General features: G+C 37.0%; 1 protein-coding gene and 1 long non-coding RNA gene across 11 annotated transcripts in view; one reads left to right on the forward strand and one right to left on the reverse strand.

Annotated features, from left to right (window-relative positions):
• The window catches only part of LOC115302810, a 63,344-nt gene extending 60,443 nt beyond the window's left edge, over positions 1-2,901 (reverse strand). The window contains exon 1 of the long non-coding RNA XR_003913644.1: positions 2,855-2,901. This is a non-coding gene — a long non-coding RNA (uncharacterized LOC115302810). The remainder of the gene's footprint in view (positions 1-2,854) is intronic.
• NUMB (NUMB endocytic adaptor protein) overlaps positions 1-23,207 on the forward strand; it is a 184,873-nt gene that overhangs the window by 43,443 nt on the left and 118,223 nt on the right. The gene's annotated exons all lie outside the window — the stretch shown is intronic.

Genomic DNA, 23,207 nt, shown 5'->3' on the forward strand with positions numbered 1-23,207 from the left:
AAAGAGGTGGTGGTGATGGAGGAGGGCACTTGTGGGGAAGAGCACTGGGTGTTGTATGGAAACCAATTTGACAATAAACTATTAAAAACAATCTAGTTTAGGGACACATGGATGGCTCAGTAGGTTAAGCATCTGACTCCTGATCTCAGCTTAGGTCTTGGTCTCAGAGTTGTGAATTCAAATCCTGCATTGGACTTCATGCTGGTGTGGAGCATACTTAAAAAAAAAAAATCTACTTTATAACTACGGACAGTTGTATAATATTCCATTGTATGCACGTATTTCTACATTTTATTTATTTGTTTAATGCAGTTTTAGGTGTGGCTTGGAAACTGCTAACACAAATAGTACTGTTATGTGTATCCTTATACTTTGACTTATGCAAAGGTTTCTTTGTGGAATATACTGAGGAAAGGAATTGCTGACATGTCCATATACATAATTAATTTTACTAAATATTGCCAGATTGTTTTTCTAGAATGGCTGCCTAGTTTATGCTCCCACCAGCATTGTATTAGGCTTCCTATTTCCTCAAATCCTCACCAGTATTTGGTCTTACCATCTGCTTAATCTTGCAGTCCGATGGATATAAAGTAGTATTTTGTTTTATTTTACATTTCTGTGGTTGAGAGTGAGGTTTGACTTCACTTTATTTACTTGATACCATTTGGGTTTCCCTTGCACTTTGAGTAAGAAATTTACCCAAATAATACATATTTGATGTAGATATTTTTCTTTTTAAATTTTTTTTAAATGTTTTATTTATTTTTGATACAGAGAGAGACAGAGTATGAGAGGGGGAGGGTCAGAGAGAGAGGGAGACACCGAACCGGAAGCAGGCTCCAGGCTCTGAGCTAGCGGTCAGCACAGAGCCTGATGCGGGGCTTGAACCCACGAACGTGAGATCTGACCTGAGCCAAAGCCAGAGGCTTAACCGACTGAGCCACCCAGGCGCCCCTGATGTAGATATTTTTCAAATTGGCTTTTTTCTTTTTGTGATTGTTTTATTTTTTTGTAAATATATTAAAACAATTTTTTGTATAAAGTATTTTTTGTAATTTTTTTAAGTTCATTATTTTGAGAGAGAGAGAGAGAGCGCAAGCAGGGGAGGGGCAGAGAGCAAGGGAGAGAGAGAATCCCAAACAGGCTCTGCACTGTAAGCACGGAGCCCAGTGTGAGGGTGGAACTCCCAAATCATGAGGTCATGATCCAAGCTGAAACCAAGAGTCGAACACTTAATGGACTGAGCCACCCAGGTGTTGCCCCTGCCCCGCAAATATTTATTTTTGAGAGAGAGAGAGAGTGCTTGCGCGAGCGAGCGAGTGAGCGAGCAAGCAGGGGGTGAGGCAGAGAGAGAGAGAGGAGGAGACACAGAATCCCAAGCTGGCTCCAGGCTCTGAGTTGTCAGTACAGAGCCCGATGTGGGGCTCAAACTCATCAACCAAGAGATCATGATCTGAGCCGAATGCTCAACTGACTGATTCACCCAGACATCCCTGTAGATAGATATTTTTTAATTTATATTTTTTATTTCTTTATATTTGAGAGAATGAGAGTGTGTACCTGTGTCATGTGTAGGGGTGGGGGAAGAGAATCTTAAGCAGGCTTCATGCTCAGTGCTGAGTCTGATCCAGGGATCATATTCTGAATCAAAATCAGGGAGTTGGGTGTTCAACTGAGTGAACCACCCAGGTGCCCCTGTTGTAGGTATTTTGGAAAATGCAGATCATCTCTAATCCTAGTGTAGAGATAATTGCTGTTAACATTGGCTATATCTCTCTGGTCTTTAAATATTCATACACATATAAATTCATACACGAATGTGTATTTTTGTTTATTAATAGGATCATATACACAGTTTTGTAATGTACATTTTCCATTCCACAATGATTTATGACCATTGTCCTGTTTTTGGAAGTGTATCTATATTACCATGTAATAGGTACACATCATTTCATTTTATGGCTTTAAGTTATTTGGTCTTAAATTGTGGAACATATATGCTATTTTTTTTGTCATTAATAATACTTTGGTGAACAGTTAATCAAGCCTAAGCCTACATTTTGATGAGGCAAGGCTAGAGGGATAATGCTCTTATTCATTTTGTGAAACTGGGTTTATAATAGTTAAGTTGCAGCTGTCTCAGTTTATTTTCCGCTTGAATTCTAGAGCAGCTATTAACACCTCGATGTGGCAGGGCTGGAGTTTAAAGAATTTGCAGTTAGGCCTTATTCTCTCATTCGCTCTCTTTTTTTTCTCCCTTTGGCTAGGCCTAGTTAGCAAAGCATAGTGGAAGAAGAGTGGATAAACTTGTATTTAAATATCCTTGTCCCTTCTGATAAGAGGGGCTGCTAAATTTCAACTATCAAGAACTCTAATCTAAATTGATAACTTCATTTTATTTTTTAAACTGTTAATAGCTTTTTATTATAAAAGTAAGAATGTTATAAAACAATAGAGAAAACATAGAAAACCATAAAGAAAATAAAATTCCCATAATCCTTCTACTCAACTGTAATTGCTATTACAGTTTTACCTTATATCCTCTTAGGTATTTTTCTACATGGTGTGTACTGGCTTACCAGAACCAGTAATTAAAGAATTATACGAGCCCAAATTATTGGTAACTTGATATTAACTATTGTGGGAGTAGTTACACCATAGAAATTGGCAAATGCTATAAATCAGGGCTTCCTTCTCTCTAATTCCATCCAGAGCCAGTTATCAGCACACTACTGCATACATATACATATATATGTATATATATTCACACACATATAAAACTGCATATTACATATATATTATAATAATATAACATAATAACATATATAATATCAATATAGATCTACTTCACTGTTTATGGCTTCCTAGAAGTACGTTGTATAGATCAGTGGTTCTTAGTGTTGTCCTTGGAACAGCAGTATCAGTGTTACCTGGAAATACATTAGAAATGTAAATTCTTGGCCTCCATTCAGACCTAGAGAATTACAACTTCTTCTGTTAGGGCTCAGGAGTCTATGGTCCTATAAGTTCTGTGGGTGATTCTGATGTAGAATCACTGATGAGAACCACTGATACTGATACACCATAAATTATTGGATTGGTCTGATGTTTTTTGTGTAATATATTTCTAGATAGATGTTTATTTAAAAATCTGTAAATGAAGCTAGGGCTGAGGCACACTGTATTTCACAAAGGCAAGACTAGCATTTTTATTCTCAACAAACAACATTTGGGCTCAAGGTCAATGACAGGAGGTAGACTTAAAAAAACACACAATAGTAAATAAAAGAACTAACTATACAAAAAAAAATCTGTAAATGGATATTGCCAAGTTGTATTTTAAAAAAGGCTGTACTAGTTTCAATTCCTACATGACGTCTATTCAATTTTATTTTAGGTTCTAGTTCCATGGAGAGAACAACAGTTATGTAAAGATCTTTTCTAGCTGCGTGTATATCAATTTATCCATCCTAGAACTCATTTCACTTACATTGTCTTCAACAATAAAGTGTTTTAATGTTATTTATACTTTCAAAAAGAGAGCAGTTGAGACAGAGAGGAAAAAAACCCAACTATGCCTTGCTTGCAGAAAACATCTAGCATCATGTGTGACTGTATCTGTGAGTACCTACCTTTAATCTCCATGCAAATGATTAACTCATGCTTCCCTACTGACCTTTAGCATGTTACATTCTTCTGAAACACCACTTTACGATGTGTTAAGACCTACTTGCTGTGAAAGTTGCTGTTAATGGTTCTAAGCTTTTAGAAGAGGGCAAAAGATCCTAGCAAGAGCTGTGACTCCGCTAGTAAATACTTTATTTTAAAGATTTTTGTTCAGGGCTCCGAGGTGGCTTAGTCGGTTAAGTGTTCAACTCTTGATTTCAGCTCAGGTCATGATCTCATGGCTAATGAGATTGAGCCCTGAGTTGGGTTCTCCTGTGACTGTGGAGCCTGCTTGGGATTCTCTGCCACCCCACTCCCTCCACTGTGCATGCACATGTACACACTCTCTCAAATTAAATGAGTAAATTAAAAAAAAGATTTTTGTTAGGTTAGGAGCTAGAATTTATTAGTATTGGCTAAAAGGATGATTTAAGCAGCTTTGCTATATTTCATTGGCCCTGATTATTGGCACCCATGTTTTTTCGTTTTGAACTTCTACTGAATAAGACTTGCAATCATCAAAATTGGTTCTAATTGCGAGCTTCATCCTTAAGGGACTTCCCCGCCCCCCTAGAATCAGTGCTTTGGACTCAAACTGTTAATTTTATGATGACATTAATAGGGTCTGCCAAATTGCCAAGATTTCAGATTGTACAGCCTCAGAAATAATTTTATTTGACAATTTAATGTCTTAATTTAGGCAGATTAATTTAAATAGTTCTGTTTTAAGTGATGTCTCTCCAAAGTTTATGTTTTTGACCTGAACAGTTAAGTTCTCAGAGATTCTGCTATGACGGAAAGAAGAACATTGGAGTTGAAATGATAGCCCCCAGTTCTTTGTTGTTTCATCTGACCTTCCAGTACCGTGTGGTAACTTGGCTAGCTGCTTAGCCTGTGTCAAGTCACTTGATTTCTTTGTGCGTCAGTTTTCTTATCTGTAAAATTGAGCTACTGTGGTAGGGACCCCTCCCTAAGGAGAGAGAAAAAGAGAAGACTTCAAGGTCACCTGGATGTGCATCTAGGTGCCTACAGTTCCCATGACCTTGTAGACTGAGACAACTCAGACTGTATGTTCATGTGTGTGACCATATATGGGAAGACAAATAGAAAATGTATAAAAAACTATGCCATGTGATGTGGGCGCTCAGTTCTTTGGGTACGAACCCAACTGAGTGGTGCCAGCATGAATAAAAGTTGCTTCCTGGAAAGAAAAAGCCTCGATGTCATGACTCTCTGTGCAGGAATCCTGCAACACTTACTGATATCCATCTCACAAGATTATTATCAGGATTGAATGCAATATGATATGTAATGTGCACAGCATAATTCTCATAGGTACCTAGTGATAGATGCCTTTTGATTTCTCTCTTTTTATTTTAGAAAGAGAGAGAGTGAGTAGGGGGTGGGGGAAAAGGGCAGAGGAAGAGACACAGAGAATCAACACAGAGCCTGATGTGGGCCTCGACCTACGACCCTGGGATAATGTATGACCTGAGCTGAAATCGAGAGTCAGATGCTTAAGCGACTGAGCCACCCAGATACCCCACGATTTCTCTTCTTGATAAAAGCATTCCTCTCCCCTTTGATATTTCCTCTCCTTATACTGGTAGTTCTTAACTTGTCCTCCTTTTAGAATCTAAAATAAGCAATGGTCACTCTCATCACAAAAATGTGCCTGTCTATTACACTTTACTTGTAGATTGGGGACTAAGGGCCCCTACCCCACCCCAGCTTCCCAAAGCTCATCTTTGAACCAGGTTGAGGCTCTTTGTAGAACATCTCCTTGGCAGACTCTCAAGTTTCCTGGCTTCAATTGTCATCTCCGTGTAGATGGCTCCTAAATCTGGTTGTTTGGTGAATTTCTACTTCTACTTGCTGGACAGATTTACCATGGTATCTTTTATGTAGTAGAGACTACATAAAAGTGAATAGAGGAATAAATCACACATTTTAATTGTTGATATAGGCCAAATAAATTATGGCACTATGTGGCTACATTTAGAGATATTCCTCACTGTAAGTTACAACTAATAAAGTTAAGTGAGGTTAGGTATTGATTTAGGCAGAACTGTCTCATTTCCTGTGGTATCCACTGAAACTTAAGTGTAAACTTGTGAAAACAATTTTGGTCACAAATCCTAGTGAGGGAATTAGTTTCCAAGAAACTCCTCAAATGTGGTAGCTTCTTTTGGACTATAAGGTTATAGCCAAAATGCAATCTCATCTGAAAATTTGCTATTCCACTGGACAGCTGTGTGTTATTAGAGCCTTGTGCCTTCGTATCTTCCATCCCTTCTCCCCACAGTTTTAGGTAGGGCTCTTAATAGTTGCAGGGTACAGAAACCCAATTTAAGGGGGAAAAAGAGTACTGCCCAAGTAATTGAATAATTCAGAGTCAAATATGATTTAGTAGAGAATTAGAGGCTCAAATGACAGTCAGGGGCTCCCACTTTTATTCCTTATTACTCAGCTCTATTTTTCTATACTTTTCCTTCTGAGACAGGTAACTTTATGTACTTAAAGAATAAGGCTGCAAGCAGCCCCAGTTTATATATATTGGTTTTATAACCTCAATCCTAGAGAGAAAGAGGTAACTTTCCCCATAGTATCAGAAAAATTCTTGGGAAAGACTGTAGACTTGATTGCTAAATTACCTATGTAAGTGATTCTCAAAATGAGGTCCCTGGGCCAGCATCATCAGCATCATCTAGGAGTTTATTAGCAATGTAAATTCTGGGGCTTCTGCCCAGTCCTACTGAATCTGAAACCTTAGAGCTAGGGGCCAGCAATCTGTGCCTTAACAAGCTTTCTGGGTGATTCTGATGCATGCTAAAGCTTGAGCACCATTGAACTATAGTATCAATACTCAACAGCTGTCTAAAATAGAGAAGTAGACTCTTCACCTTTAGAATAATTAGCGGTTTTACTACTTTCCCAAACAAGTGCAGGTAAGTGATTTTTTAAAATTTAAATTTCTGCAGGATTATGGTCTGTACAATTCATTTTGAGCATTTCAGTTCTCTTTAAGTAGATGAGTTTCCCTGATTTTTTAATGATATACTGTCATCAGGAAAAAAGCAAAGCAGAGTAGCATTTATTTGCATGTCATGTATATACCAGTCAGGTCAAATATGTTTATACACAGGTCTTGATTCCCTTACACAATGCTCTAAAATAGGTTCTGGTTTTGTATCCCCATTGTTGCTAAAAAACAAACAAGCAAAAAAACCTGAGGCTGAGGGGTTTGTCTAACATAGCCTAAAGTTGAGTATCTCATCAGCAGAAAAGTAGAGTTTGAATGTAGACATTCAACAAGCATTTTATAGAGGGTCTGCTGTGTGCTGGGATCTGTTTTAAGTATTAAGATAAAAACGCTTAAGTCCTGATTTTTGTCCTCAAGGAAATTAGTCTCATAAGGAAGCCAAGACAATGCCGAGTGCAGATTGGTAATGACTCCGAGAACAAAGATACTAAAAGAGTGTGTGGGAGACTGTGGTGGGAGCTTCTAACTTTGCTGGGAGCATTGGAGAGAACTTCAAAAAAGAATGTGAGCTTTGATGTTTAAGTAGATATCATTTTGAAAAATACCTTTGATAGGGGCGCCTAGGTGGCTCAGTCAGTTGAGCTGACTCTTGATTTTGGCTCAGGTCACACTCCCAGTGTTGTGGGATCAGGCTCTGTGTCGGGCTCCACTCTGAACGTGGATCCTGCTTGGGATTCTCTCTCCCTCTACATCTCTCCCTTGCTCATACACTCCTTCTCTAAATGCATATATAAATATATAAAATGGAAAAAGATTTTTAAAAATTCCTTGGATAAGCACAAAAATCTTTCTACTTTCATGTTTAATGAAATTTTAAAATAAATTTATTACTCTTTCTAAAAGCAAATGTAAGCATGATAACTTTAGAATGCGTTTGCAAATGACATTTGTCCTTTATCCCATTATCATAATGTGTTCTCATTTTCTTGAAGGAGATGCTTGTTTTAGCCCCTCATAATTTAAAAAGCTACATTGTATGCCATGGTAGATGTGCCATAATTTATATTCAGCCAGTCCCCCAACTTTTTTTTTAACATTTAAGCTTATAATTTTTACTGTTATAAATGGTGCTATGGTGAATGTTTTTACATTCATCTTTGTATACTTGTATTATGCCCTTAGTATAATTCCTAGAAATAGAATTAATGGACCAAATGTTTGTATTATGCATTTATATTCCTCCTTCTGTCATCTGTCATTGTCATTTGCCCTTTTTTGTTTTTTGTGGGGTTATTTTTGTTTTTGTTTTTTTAAATCTTTTTAACATTTATTAATTTTTGAGAGACAGGGAGAAACAGCATTAGCAGGGGATGGGCAGAGAGAGAGGGAGATCCAGAATCTGAAGCAGCTCCAGGCTCTGAGCTGTCAGCACAGAGCCTGAGACAGGGCTCGAACCCATGAACTGTGAGATCATGACCTGAGCCGAAGTCGGCGTTTAACCAACGGAGCCACCCAGGTGCCCCTTCTTTTTTGTTTTTAAAATACTCTTCGCATGTTATGCCTTCTAAACATGAGCTATGTTTTAGGTACATTTGTTTTTCATTTTTATAGATAAGTAGATAAATATAATTAATTTCTGGTGATCTTTTGGCATCTAAGCCTATTAAAGTAAGGCGATACACATAAGCCGTGTGTCTCTGTTAATATAGTTTAAGGTAATACACTTAAGAAAGATGTCAGTAGAAACCACAATACACATATGGTCCCATCTTAAACAATGACTGTTTAATCATATGATTTTATTTTGTTTTTTAATATTTATTTAATTTTGAGAGAGCACAAGCTAAGGAGAGCTAAAGAGAGGGGAACAGAGAATCTAAAGTGGGTTCTGTGCTGACTGTCTGGCAGCTGCAAGCCCGATGTGGGACTCAAACTCACAAACTGCAAGATCATGACCTGAGCTGAAGTTAGATGCTCAACCAACTGAGTCACCAAGATGACCCAATTATATGATTTTAAAGTTAATTTAAAAAAAAATACTAAGTGTCTGGTCCCTTTTTTTTCTTAATTTTTTAACATTTATATAATTTTGGGAGACAGAGACGGATCATGAGCAGGGGAGGGGCAGAGAGAGGGACACACAGAATGGGAAGTAGGCTCCAGGCTCTGAGCTGTCAGCACAGAGCCTGACGCAGGGCTCGAACCCACGAACTGTGAGATCATGACCTGGGCCGAAGTCAGACGCTCAACCTACTGAGCCACCCAGGCACCCCAAAGTTATTTTGGTCATTTATCTATTTCTCTATCCAAGATACAGGAATAGTATTAGCTTTGTTCTTGCCTATCTTATAAAATAAGAAAAGATATGTATAAAATCAGGGCCATAGACATGTGACATATTTAAAGTCATATAGTTTGAAAGTGTCCATGGGGATTTTAGCACGGGTCTTCTGACTTCAAGTCCAATATTCTTTCATCTGTGTTACAGCCCTATTAGAGATATGGTATATAGAGCAAAAGAGCTATAGAAAATAAAGTACATATGCTACATCAAACCATCTGTTAGCTTTTGCCATGATACCATAGTCTTTTTAAAAAAAACAAAACAAAACACATGCTTTGAATACCATTTTCTGTTCCAAACAATTTGATGAAAGAGATTCAGATAGAATTTAAACGAACAGAAGAATATATTTTGAGATGGGTAGATTACTGATCATAAAAGAGAAAATTATAGAAATCATAGTATAAAGCTGGAAGAACGATGGCTTCCTAGATGATATTGGGATATAGGAAGACACACATAAATGGAAATATTAGAAAATGAAAATACTGTTAGTGCAGTGGCTTATTGTCTCCAAGCAAACTTTTTTCACCCTTAGGTAGGGATTTCTCTTTAGGTGATAATTGGTCTCCAGGATGGAGCTGACTTTGGATACACACAACACACACCCACATACCATACCACCCCCATCAATTGTGAACGTCAACATATGTTATAGTAATATGAATATTGGTCACGATGCATTATTTTTTCATGTAATTTATTTCTAGCAAACTTAAGTTTACTCTATAGTCCTGTCTATTAGTGATCTGGCCTGCAATATATACATTTTCCTCTACTAGATTTGTCAAAATTCTTGGAATTTTCTGGGAAACAAATCCAGTAAATACATTTGTTTCAGCCTTGTTTTCATTTGAAGCCCTATTCTTAATAGGGGATATTAATCTTGCCTCTGTAAGAACTTTGGATCTAGTATGAAGTAAACTGGTGAATATGTACCTGTCAAGTTTCTTCTTTAACATTTGATTTACAAATGAAAAAATGTAAAACTGAGTACTCAGACTGACAACAGAGAGGCAATACTGATTAAAAAAATTTTTTTTTCTTACATCTATTCAGTTTTGAGAGACAGAGACAGAGTGTGAGCAGGGGAGGGACAGAGAAAGAGGGAGACACAGAATCCAAAGCCGGCTCCAGGCTCTGAGTTGTTAGCACAGAGCCCGACACGGGACTCAAACTCATGAACTATGAGAGCCGAAGTTGGAAGCTTAACTGACTGAGCCACCTAGGCACCCTTAAAAGTTTCATTTTTGATTAAAAAAAATATTTCTTTACAAGGAAGTTATATCTTACCAGGGAGATGTTTTCCAGAATTTTAGTTTTAACACTAAGGTTTCTTCTATTGGAATTCTTAAAGCATCTGGTAGATTGGGTATCCTTTATTAACTTTGATTTATAATCTCACTGATTAGGATTAGGCTGAGTACATATTAGAGTATCAATGAAATCTTTGTGGGTTGCTAGCTACTAAGGGCCTTTAAAACCTTTGGACTTTATGATATAGAAAAAAGTTTGGAGTTTTTTTTCTGTTTTTTTGTTTTTGTTTGTTTTTGTTTTTTGTTTTGTCAGAACTTCCTGATGGTATTCAGTTAGGACTCAGGGATTTTCTTCTAGAGATCAGGCAGCCTGTTATTTCTCTAGGAGTTATTCAGAATCTTTTTTCCTTTGTGGTATGTGCTTACCAGGCAGAGTAGCCATGGTATTCTAGTAAGAAAACCTATTGCCAAAACACCCACTAGAGCAGAAAACTGACCTACTTAATGCTGACAAGTTGAAAAAAAAAATCTGTGGAATTGTACCAGCATTTTCTTCTCTTAGGGTGAATGGGGTGGGGATAAAGAAGAGGATAAGAAAAGATAATGAACTGCTGCAGAGAAGTAAGTAATAAAGTAATTGAATATTTAATTACGTGAAGTTATTTGATTAAAAGCTATTCATCTGGTACAATTTGAAGGCCTCTAAAATGCAGCAGTTCTTCTTAAATCACTTTAAACTTTAAAAAAAAAACATAGGAAATTCCTAGGGATTTTATGCTAATAATCTGGGAAGGCCTTATAGGTAAAGTTGTCTGCCAACATTTGATGAATAATTGTTTTTGCAGGATATGGTAAAGTTATTATTTTTTTTCAGTTTATTTTATCAGTGTAGTACATTTTGGATTTATGGATACTGAGACAAAGAATGTTTGGAATATTTATTTGTAGCAAGTGACTGTGGGCCTTAACTTTATCAAACTCATTTTTTCCACTGTTATCCCATCTAATTTTCACTACTCTCAATATCTCTAGCATCTAAATTTTAGAGATGTGCTATCTAGTACATAAGCCACTAGCTGTATGTGACTACTTAAATTTTAACTAATTAAAACTATTTTGAATAAAATAAAAACTCTAGTTCTTCTGTCAACGTACCCACATTTTAATGCTTACTAGCCAGATGTGGCTAGTGGCTACTATGTTGAGTAACACATATACAGAACATTTTCATCATTGAAGAAAATGCTGTTGGATAGGATCATTCAAAAGGCTGCCTCATTCTGTCATGCTTTCAGGTTTTCCCAGCCTTGGCACTGTTGACATTTTGGGCCAGATAAATTTTTGTAGACCTCATAGGATGTTTTGCAGTATCCCTGGGCTCTAGTCACTAGATGCCAGTAACATTGACCCAGTTGTGACAACCCAAAATGCCTCCAGACATTGCCAGAAATCTCTGGGGAACAAAGTCAACCTTGTTTGAGAACCACTGATATACGTACATATATTCTGTATTCAGAATATATTCGGTTCTGTATTCAGCTAGTTTTTGCTTCATAAGAACCTTAAAATAACTTAATAGCTTATGACTCTGGATTTTCAGTTTGGCTAAGGCTATACTGATCTCTGTGGTCTGTTGGTGGTTTGGCTGGGGCCAGACAGCCTCACTTACATGTTTGTTGGTTGGCATGCTTTTGGCCAGCGTATTTGTTTTCCATGTGGCCATTCTAGGAGGAAGGTTCATTCAACTGTTGGCTTAAAATTCTAAGAGTAGCAAGAGAGGACAAATTGTAATGGGCAAGTACATTTCAAGTCTGTGCTGTATCATGTTTTTGAACCCCCATTGGCCAAAGCAAGCCACATGGCCAAAATCCAAATTAAAGAGGTAAAGAAATAGATTCCACCTCTTGACAGGAAGGTAGCTACATCACATTGTAAAGGAGTATGCATAAGGAATGAAGAAATTATTGTGGCCATTTTTTAAAAATTTATTTATTTTGAGAGTGAGAGTGTGTGCATGTGAACACGCATGAGTCGGGGAGGGGCAGAGAGAGAGAGAGGAAGAAAGAATCTCAAGCAGGCTCCATGCCATCAGCAAAGATCTCACGAACTGTGAGATTATGACCTGAGCTGAAAACAAGGGTCAAATGCTCAACTTACTGAGCCACACAGGCAACCCTATGGCCATTTTTGCACAAAATTACTGCTGTTATATTCTGGATAACACAAGACCCTTATTGCTCTTTCATTACATTTATCTTATTCCTCTTGGTTGCTTGTTTTTTTTTTGTTTTAAATCTTTTTTTTTATTTTAAATGATTTATTTATTTTTGAGAGAGAGACAGCATAAGCAGGGGAGGGTCAGAGAGACAGGGAGACACAGAATCTGAAGATAGGCTCCAGGCTCTGAGCTGTCAGCAGAGAGCCTGACGCAGGGCTCGAACCTGTGAGACCATGACCTGAGCCGCAGCCGGACGCTCAACTGACTGAGCCACCCAGGCGCCCCTGTTTTAAATCTATAATTATTTAGTTTTACTCACATACTTCCTCTTTCTAGTATTCTTGAATCTTTCCTGTGTTACCATGCTTCCACCTGACATTACTTCCTTTCTTCATAGATAGTTCTTTTCTTTTACTATGGGTCTACTGGTAGTGAATGTTCTGTTCTTATCTGAAAGTATTTTTTATTTTGTCTTCATGTTTGAAGGGTTCTTTTTCTTTAATAATGAGAAATTTTATTTCTTCCTGGTTTTTTCCCTTAAACTCTTATTTTCATATTTTCATAAAACTCAGAGAATTTTAGCCTAATAGTTTTATGCTTAAACGTATTTAAGGGCATCTGGGTGGCTCAGTTGGTTGAGTGTCTGACTTTAGCTCAGGCCATGATCTCACCATTTGTGAGTTCAGGTCCCACATCAGGCCCTGTGTTTGACAGCTCAGAACCTGGAGCCTGCTTTGGATTCTGGGTCTCCTTCTCTTTCGGCCCCTTTCCTGCTTGCACTCGGACTCTCTCTCTCAAAAGTAAACATTAAAAAAAAAATTTAAAAAAATACTAATTTCAACATAGTTAACATATATTAGTTTCAGATGTACAATATAGTGGTTCAGCAATTCTGTACATCATTCAGTGCTTATCATCTCCTTTTACTTCATCCATTCCTCCACCCACCTCCCCTCTAGTAACCATTCTTTTGTTCTTTGTAGTTAAGAGTCTGTTTTTTTAAGTCTCTTTTGTGTCCTTTATTTTTTAACTTCCACATATGAGTGAGATCATATGGTATTTGTTTTCCTCTCACTGACATGTTCCACCTAGCACTATAGTCTAGATTCATCCATGCTGTTGCAAATGGCAAGATTTCACTTGTTTTTCTGTCTGAGTAATATTCTGTTGTATAAAACACATCTTCTTTATGCATGCATCTATCAATGGATACTTCCATAATTTGGTCTGCTTCCATAATTTGGCTATGTAAATAATGCTGCAGTAAACATTGGGGTGCATGTATCCCTTGGAGTTAGTGTTTTTGTATTCTCTGGGTAAATACCTAGTAATGGAATTATTGGATCATAAGGTAATTCTATTTTTAACTTTCTGAGGAACCTACATGCTGTTTTCCACAGTGGCTACACCACAGCATTCCTGCAGCAGAGCACAAGGGTTCCTTTTTCTCCACATCCTCACCAACACTTGTTTCTTGTGTTGTTGGTTTTAACCATTCTGACAGGTATGAGGTGATATCTCATTGGGATTTTGATTTGCATTTCCCTGATGATTAGTTGAGCATCTTTTCATGTGTCTGTTGGCCGTCTATATATCTTCTTTGGAGAAATGCCTGTTCACGCTGTTTACTTCTTCTGCCCATTTTTAAAAACTGGATTATTTGTTTTGTTGGTATTGAGTTGGATAAATCTCTTAATATGTGTTGAATACTAACCCTTTATCAGCTATGCCATTTGCAATTATCTTCTCCGATTCAGTCTTTTAGTTTTGTTGATTGTTTCCTTTGCTGCGGAGAAGTTTCTATGTTGATGTAGTCCCAGTAGTTAATTTTTGCCTCTGTTTTCCTTGCCTCAGGAGACATGTCCAAAAAATGGTTGCTACATCCAATGTCAGAGAAATTACTGTCTGTGTTCTCTTACAGGATTTTTATGGTTTCAGGTCCCACATTAGGTCCTTAATCAATTTTATTTTTGTGCGTGCGAAAAGTAGTCTAGTTTCATTCTTTTCCATGTAGCTGTCCAATTTCCCCAATGCCATAGGTAGGTTGAAGAGACTTTTTGCCAGTGTACATTCTTGCCTCCTTTGTCAAAGATTAATTGACCATATAATCGTGGGTTTTCTTCTGGGCTCTCTGTCCTGTTCCATTGATCTATGTGTCTGTTTTTGTGTGTGTGTCAGTACCATACTGATTTGATTACTACTACAGCTTTGTATCAGGTCTTGAAATCTTGGTTTGGGATACCTCCCGTTTTGTTCTTCCTTTTCAAAACTGCTTTGGCAATTTGGGGTCTTTTGTGGTTCCCTACAAATTTTAGGATTATTTGTTCTAGTATTGTGAAAAATGCTGTTGGTTATTTTGATAGGGATTGCATTAAATCTGTAGGTTGCTTTGGGTAGAATGGCCGTTTAAACAATATTTGTTCTTCCAATCCACAAGCCTGGAATGTCTTTCTGTTTCTTTTTGTCATCTTCAATTTCTTTCATCGGTTTTCAGAGTAGAGGTCTTTCACCTCTTTGGTTAAGTTTATTTCTACATCTTTTATTATTTTTGGTGCAGTTGTAAATGGGATTGTTTTCTTAATCTCTCTTTCTGCTATTGCATTATTAGTGTATAGAAAAGCAAAGGCTTTCTGTATATTGATTTTGTATCCCATGACCTTACTGAATTAATTTATCAGTTCTACGAGTTTTTTGGAGGAACCTGTAGGGCTTTCTATATGTAGAATCATGTCATCTGCAAATAGTGAAAGTTTTTACTTCTTCCTTACCAATCTTGGATGCCTTTTATTTCTTCTTCTTGTTTCATTGCTGTGGCTAGGACTTCCAGGGCTCTGTTGAATAAAAGTGGTGAGAGTGGATATCTTTGTCTTGTTCCTGATCTTAGGCGGAAGGCTCTCAGTATTTCACCATTGAGTATGATGCTAGCTCTGGGTTTCTCCATATATGACCTTTTTTATGCTGAGGTATGTTCCTTCTAAACCTGCTTTTTGAGGGTTTTTATCATGAATAGATGTTGTACTTTGTCAGATGCGTTCTCTGCATCTATTGAAATGATCACGGTTTTTCTCCTTTCTCTTGTCGATTTGATGTATCATGTTGATTGATTTGTGAATACCAAACCACCCTTGCACCCTGGGAACAAATCCCGCTTGATTGTGTGATTGTGGTAAATGATATTTTTAATGTATTGTTGGATTCGGTTTGCAAATTCCTTGTTGAGGATTACTGCATCTATGTGCATTAGAGATATTGGCCTGTAGTTCCTCTGTTTCTGTAGTTTCTTTATCTGGTTTTGGTATCAGAGTAATGCTGGCTTCCTGGGATAAATTTGGAAGTTTTCTGAAGGGTCTTTTTTATGGGCATAGAATTCCAGCTTGGCAGTTACTTCAGTATTTTAAATATATCCTATTGTCTTCTGATTCTCCTTTCTTGTTGTTGTTGTTGTTGTTGTTGTTAGGGCAGCAGTGTCTTTGGTTTTCATGAGTTGTTTTTTAGTTTATCAGTTTTTTAGTTAATTTATTTATTTTTGAGGGAGAGAGAGGGGGAGAGAGGGAATCCCAAACAGGCTCTGCAGTGTTAGCACAGAGCCCATTGCAGGGCTTGATCCCACAAACCATGAGATTATGACCTGAGCCTAAATCAAGAGTTGGATATGTAACCTACTAGGCCATCCAGGTGCCTATCTTCAGTTTTAAATAATTCTTCTTGGTGGTTTTCTTTGTGTTTAAGTTGCTTGAATTCCATAGACCCTTTTGAATCTGTGTCTTTTGTCAGGTTTGGAATATTTTTAGGATATTGTTCCTGCCCCAGTCTTGCATTTACTCCTTCTGGGAATCTGTAGAACTGTATGTTCACTTTTTCTCTGTAGCCTGCCGTAGACTCTGGGTCTAAAGTTCCTTCTTGTCCAGCAAGAAAGTGGATGCAGGATTTAAATGTGAGAGATAGCTGGGAAAAGAAAAGAGTCCCGAATAAGGGTCCTTACCCCATATTTATTAAGATCAGAAGACTTACAAAGGTGATGGGCATACATAGAGAAACAATGAATTTGAGAACATTAACTCATAGGCATGAGCTAAAAGAGGTTTTGAAGATATATGGAGTTATTTGGGTCAATATAAACCAAAATCTTGGGTCTGGGCAGATGGATGTTAATGGCTGACATGAGGCGCTGCGTCTGTTTGTCTTAGCCAGCCTGGGGGATAAGACAGAGCATGTAACCTTAGTGTTAACAACACATTTCTTTTGGTTATTAGTTCCATTCTGGGCAGCTTCACCTGCAGAGGCCTATAGCCCTATTTACCTGTTTCCCTAATTTGGTTCTTCCTTCCTGTGAAAGCAGCTTTCTGCTATAGTACTAAATTGGGGGGTGTTTTTGCCCTGAATACCTAATCTTGCTTACCTCATATACCTTTGTATTGGGGTCTTTGCTACGCCCTCTCTCTTCTGGGGACCTTTGTCCCCCGTCTCTCTCCTGGGGGCCTTTGTCCCCCCCTCCCCCATCCTGGGGGCCTAATCTTGTTTGCCCAGGCTTTGGTATGAGCGTCCTATGGCTTTGTACTTTTTTATCAATGCAGGCTCAGGGAATTCTTAGTCTTATTCCCCACAGTAGCCTGTGCCTCTCATGTGCTTTTCTCTGTTTTCCATCTTTCTTCTTTTTTTTTCTTTTTTGGTTATTCATGTGCGTATTTTCTATTGATCTGTTTTCTGATTTACTTAGCGTCAAGTCTGTTAAAAGCATGTTTTATTATTAATTTTATGTTTACTTTTTAGTTTTAGAATTTGAATTCAATGATTTTTTTATTTGTTGTTATCCAAGTTTCTGGTGAAATTCCCATCTTATTATCTGTTTTCCTGAACTTATTAATCACAGTTATTTTTAAATCTGCATCTGATAATTAAAATATTTGGATTGACTTTTGGTGTTTTCTTATTGTCTGCTTTTTCTCTTGTCTTTCAGTCATTTGGTCTTGTCTCCTAGCATTTCTGGTAATTTTTTAAATGAATGTCAGATATTGTGTGTAAAAAATTATGGAGTGTTTTAATGATAATATTGCTCTCTAGAAAGGATTCCATTTTCTTATAGTACTATTTAAAAGTAGGAGCAAATGACCTTGATCCAGTACAGGATTGAGATGACTTGAGGCTTTGTTTTAGACTTCTTAAGAGCTGGTTTAAATTCAGTTCCCCCTTACTCTGAAGAGTGTTGTCCTTTAGAGGTATCAAATAGAATCCTGGGGTATTTGCCAGAGCCTGTCCTTCTTGGCAGGCTCTTAACTGTAATTTTTCTTTTCCCAGCACTGCGAACCTACCAGAAGTTCTACTTACCTTTTTGGCTTTAAAATAGGCACTTTTTTTTTTTTTCCAGCTTCTTGCTCCATGCACAGGTTCAGATTCAGTAAATACCCTAAGGACAAATGCAGTCCAGAATTTCCAGACTCATTTTTCTGTGCTTGCCTTTACTTTGGAATCTCAGCCCCTCAGATCATACCTGTCTTAATAAGCCCTGAACTCTAATTTCTGTCTCTGCAGTCCTGTGAGACTGCCAAAAGGTCTAGTATGCAGCTAGTTGCCTCAAGAGGAAAAAATAGTGGAGAATGTCAGACTTAACCCTCCCTTTTCTTTTCCTTTGGTATTTTGGCTTCTCACATCTTGCCTGCCTTCTGTGTTGGTTTTTTTTTTGTTTTTAAATCTTGTTTTTATTTATTTTTTCCCCAAGAGAATTGATCAGACACTATCTCCTCTATAATAATTTGTAATGGATGTCTCTATTATTAAATCATTTCCTAAATAATAACATAATATTAGAGTAATATTATAAACAATTTTAAGCATTTATTAATCATTTGCAGTGCACTTGATGAGGATACTGCCCTTATGCTGCTTTTATTCTTGCAGAGAAGAGAGGCATTAAATAAGTATACATTTATTTATATTGTGATAAAGTATAAAAGAGTACAGGGTGTTACTTGATTATTATAGAGACTTAGTTCAGGTGAGAGGCAGTGGTCAAGGACAGTTACTTTGAGGAAGTGATACTTGAGCAGGGCTCTCAAGAATGAGTAGAATTGGGGGCACTTTGGGTGGCTCAGTTTGTTAAGCGTCCAATTTCAGTTCGGATCTTGATCTCGCACTTCATGATTTTAATCCCTGCGTGAGGATCTGTGCTGACAGCTCAGAGCCTGGGAGCTTGCTTCAGATTCTGTGTCTCCCTCTTTCTCTGCCCCCTCCAGCTCATGCTCTGTCTCTCTCTCTCAAAGATAATAAAAAACAAACAAATAGAAAAGAATGAGTAGAATTAACTTAGGGAAAAGAGGTTGTTAAAACTATTGATTAGAAAGACCTTATGGTCAAAGGAAGTATGGCAAGTTTAATATATCAAAGGATGGGTGTAGTCGGACCAATGGGCAAGCACATAGTCATGCCAAACTTTTTATAAGCCCTATCAAGGATTTTATCTTTTTTTCTCCTGTTTTCTCCAATTCTGATCTGATCATTGGTCTGACTCCAATTCATCTTCTGTCCTTAGATAGAGTTATTTATTTTAGTTATTTATTTGGTACAAAATTATTAGGTCCCTTTTGCAAACAAGGTTCTAAATTAGATGCTAAAGTTGATTAAAGGCAACATGAAACATTGGCTCTAGAGTCAGACAAACCTGAGTTAAAATGTTACCCTATGAATTAGCTATATAATTTTGTGTCAGTTATTTAATACCTCTAAATTTGAATTTTGTCATGTGCTAAATACTAATGGAAGTGATAATAGGATTAAGTGAGCTAATGATAAATTTCCTCAATAAGTGGTAGCCTTTTTTGTTTTGTTTTTGTTAAGAAAGAGAGTGCAAGCAGGGGAGGGAGTCAAAGGGAGAGAAAGAATCTTAAGCAGGCTCCATGCTCAGAGCAGAGTCCAGCATAGGGCTCCATCCCACAACTCTGGGATCATGACCTGAGCTGAGATCAGGAGTCAGGTGCTTAACCAATTGAGCCACCCAGGCATCCCAATGATGCCCCCCCCTTTTTTAAACTATTAAACAACTATAAACTATGAATTCTACTCTCAAGGTGCCCAAATTTTATAGGATAGGATATATATCAATAGTTACAGTATGTAAAATGTAGTAAATGCTACAAGAAGTTTTTGAAAAAGCAGTGATTCAGAGGAAAGATTTGGAGTAATTAGGACTTTTTGACCATGAATATTATGTGTGATAGACTTGGAGCTAGCCATTATCAAAAGTTAATTTGATATATAGCTATCTTATTCATGAACTTTTACATTTTATTGGGCTTAACAACCAAACTTCTGATTTCTCCCCTCGCAATGTCCTGTGAAACCATATGAAGAACTTGGCTTCCTTTCTGACCTCTTTTCCTATTCTCCCTTTACTAAGGAAGCTATAGCTATATCATCTCCTTTCTATTCCCCTAACACAGTGGAAAACTATGGAAAATGATGAAGGGGACTCTGATAGTAGAAAGCAACAATGACTACAAAGGACCAGAGACTTCACCACAAACATGAAACCTACAGATAATGGCACTAAATCTACAGTGGCACTAAATCCATATCTTTCAGTAATCACTCTGTATGTAAATGGACTAAATGCCCCAATCAAAAGACATAGGGTATCAGAATATGGATAAAAAACCAAGATCCATCTATATGCTGTCTACAAGAGACTCATTTTAGACTTAAGGACACCTGCAGATTGAAAGAGAGGGGATAAAGAACCATCTATCATGCTACTGGATGGCCAAAGAAAGCTGGAGTAGTTTTACTTATATCAGACAAACTAGATTTTAAAACAAAGACTGTAATAAGAGACGAAGAAGGGGCCTATCCATTAAGAAAAGCTAACCATTGTAAATGTTTATATCCCCAGTGTGGAAGCACCCAAATATATAAATCAGTTAATCACAAACATAAACACATGTATATATAATAATACTGTAATTATAGGGAACTTTAATACTCCAATTATAGCAATGGACTCATCATCTAGGCAGAAAATTGATAAGAAAACAATGGCTCTGAATGACATATTGGACCAGATGGACTTAACAGATATATTCAGAATTTTTTTATCTTAAAGCAGCAGAATACACATTCTTCTTGAGTGCACATAAAACCTTCTCCAAAATAGATCACATACTAGATCACAAAACCACCCTTAACAAGTATAATAAGGCTGAGATCATACCATGCAGATTTTCAGATTACAGTGCTATGAAACTTGAAATCAATCACAAGAAAAACTCTAGAAGGTTCCCAAATGCATGGAGGTTAAGGAACATCCTCCTAAAGGTGACTGATTCAACCAGGAAATTAAGGAAGAACTAAAAAAATATATATGGAAACAAATGAAATGCAAATAAGATAGTCCAAATCCTTTGGGATGCAGCAAATGCAGTCCTAAGATGAAAATAGATTGCAATTCAGGCATATCTCAAGTGAGAAAGATCCCAAATACAAAACCTAACCTTACACCTAAAGAAGATAGAAAGGCAGCAGAAGAAAAAGCCCAAAGCCAGCAGAAGAGGAGAAATAATATAGATTAGAGCAGAAATAAACAATATAGAATCCAAAAAAAAAAAAAAAGTAAAACAGAGCAATGAATCTTAAGAGCTTGTTTTTTTTGAAAGAATCAAATTAATAAATGCCTAGCCATATCTAAAAAAGAAAAGAGAGGACCCAAATAGGACCCAACTAAAATTATGAATGAAAGAGGAAAGGACACAAGGAACCCCACAGAAAAACAAATTATTAGAGAGTACTATGAAAAATGATATGCCATCAAACTGGACAATCTGGAAGAAATGGACCAATTCCTAGATACTCACACCCTACCAAAACTCAAACAGGAGGAAATAAAACAAACCCATAAGCAGTGAAGAAATTGAATTAGTTATCAAAAATCTTCTAACAATAGTTATATTGTTAGAAGGTATATCTTCTAATAATAGTTCTGGACCAGATGGCTTCCCAGGGGAATTCTACCAGCCATTTAAAGTAGAGCAGAGTTAATACTATTCTTCTCAAACTATTCCAAAAAACAGAAATGGAAGGAAAGCTTGAAGCCAGCATTACCTTGATTCCCAAATTAGACAAAGACTCTACTAAAAAGGAGAATTAGAGGCCAATATCTCTCTGATGAACCTGGATGCAGAAATTCTAATAAGGTACTAGCAAATCTAATTCAACAGCATATAAAAAGAATTATTCACCATAATCAAGTGGGATTCATCCCTGGGCTGCAGGGCTGCTTCAGTATTCACAAATCAATCAACATGATACATCACAATAATAGAAGAAAGGATAAGAATCATACGATCATGTCAATAGACACAGAAAAGCATTTGACAAAATATAGCATACTTCCTTAATTAGAACTCTCAAAGTCGGGATAGAAAGAACATACCTAAACATCACAGAAGCCATATATGAAAAGCTGACAGCTAATATTATCCTCATTGCGGGAAAACAGAGCTTTCCCCCTGAGACCAGGAACATGACAGGGATGTCCACTCTCACCACTCTTGTTTAACATAGTGTTGGAAGTCCTAGCCTCAACAGACAACAAAACAAAATAAAAGGCATCCAAATTGACAAAAAAGAAGTCAAATTTTCACTTTTCATAGATGACATGATACTCTATGTGGAGAATCCAAAGACTCCACCAAAAAACTGCTAGAGCTGATACATGAATTCAGCAAAGTCTCTGGATATAAAAACAACATACAAAAATTGTTTGCATTTCTATATACCAATAATGAAGCAACAGAAAGATATCAAGGAATCAATCCCATTTATAACTGCATCAAAATCTGTAAAATACCTAGGAATAAACCTAACCAAAGAGGTAAAAGATCTGTACTCTGAAAAGTGTAGAAAGCTTATGAAAGAAATTGAAGAAGACACAAAGAAATGGAGAAACATTCCATCCTTATGGATTGGAAGAACAAATATTGTTAAAATATCTGTAGTACCCAAAGCAGTTCCCATATTCAGTGTGATCCCACTTAAAATAGCACCAGGATTCTTCACAGAGCTAGAACAAACTGTCCTAAAATTTGTATGGAACAACCAAAGACCCTAAATAACCAAAGTGAAGTTGAAAAAGAAAAACCAAAGCTGGAGGGATCACTATCCTGGACATTACCATGTATTAGAAAGTTGTAATCATTAATACAGTATGGTATTGGCACAAAAACAGATACATAGATCAGTGGAACCCAGAAATGGATCCATAAGTATATGGCCAACTAAACTCCAACAAAGCAAGAAAGAGTATCCAATGGAGAAAAGACTCTTTTTAGTAAATGGTGCTGGAAGAACTGGTCAGCACCATGTAGGAGAGTGAAACTGGACCACTTTCTTATACCATACACAAAAATAAATTCAAAATGAATGAAAGACTTAAATGTGAGACAGGAAACCAACAGGCAGCAACCTCTTTGACCTTGGCCACAGCAATTTATTACTTGACATATGTCTGAAGACAAGGCAAACAAAAGCAACAATGAACTTTTGGAACCTCATCAAGATAAAAATCTTCTGCACAGCAAAGGAAACAACCAGCAAAACTAAAAGGCAGCTGATGGAATGGGAGAAGATATTTGCAAATGACATATCAGATATAAAAAAACTTAAAAACTCAATACTCGAAAGACAAAAAGTCCAGTGAAGAAATGGGCAGAAGATATGAATAGACACTTTTCCTTTTTAAATTAAAATTTT

The sequence above is a fragment of the Suricata suricatta genome, chromosome 9 (genome assembly GCF_006229205.1).
Source record: "Suricata suricatta isolate VVHF042 chromosome 9, meerkat_22Aug2017_6uvM2_HiC, whole genome shotgun sequence".
NCBI lineage: Eukaryota > Metazoa > Chordata > Mammalia > Carnivora > Herpestidae > Suricata > Suricata suricatta.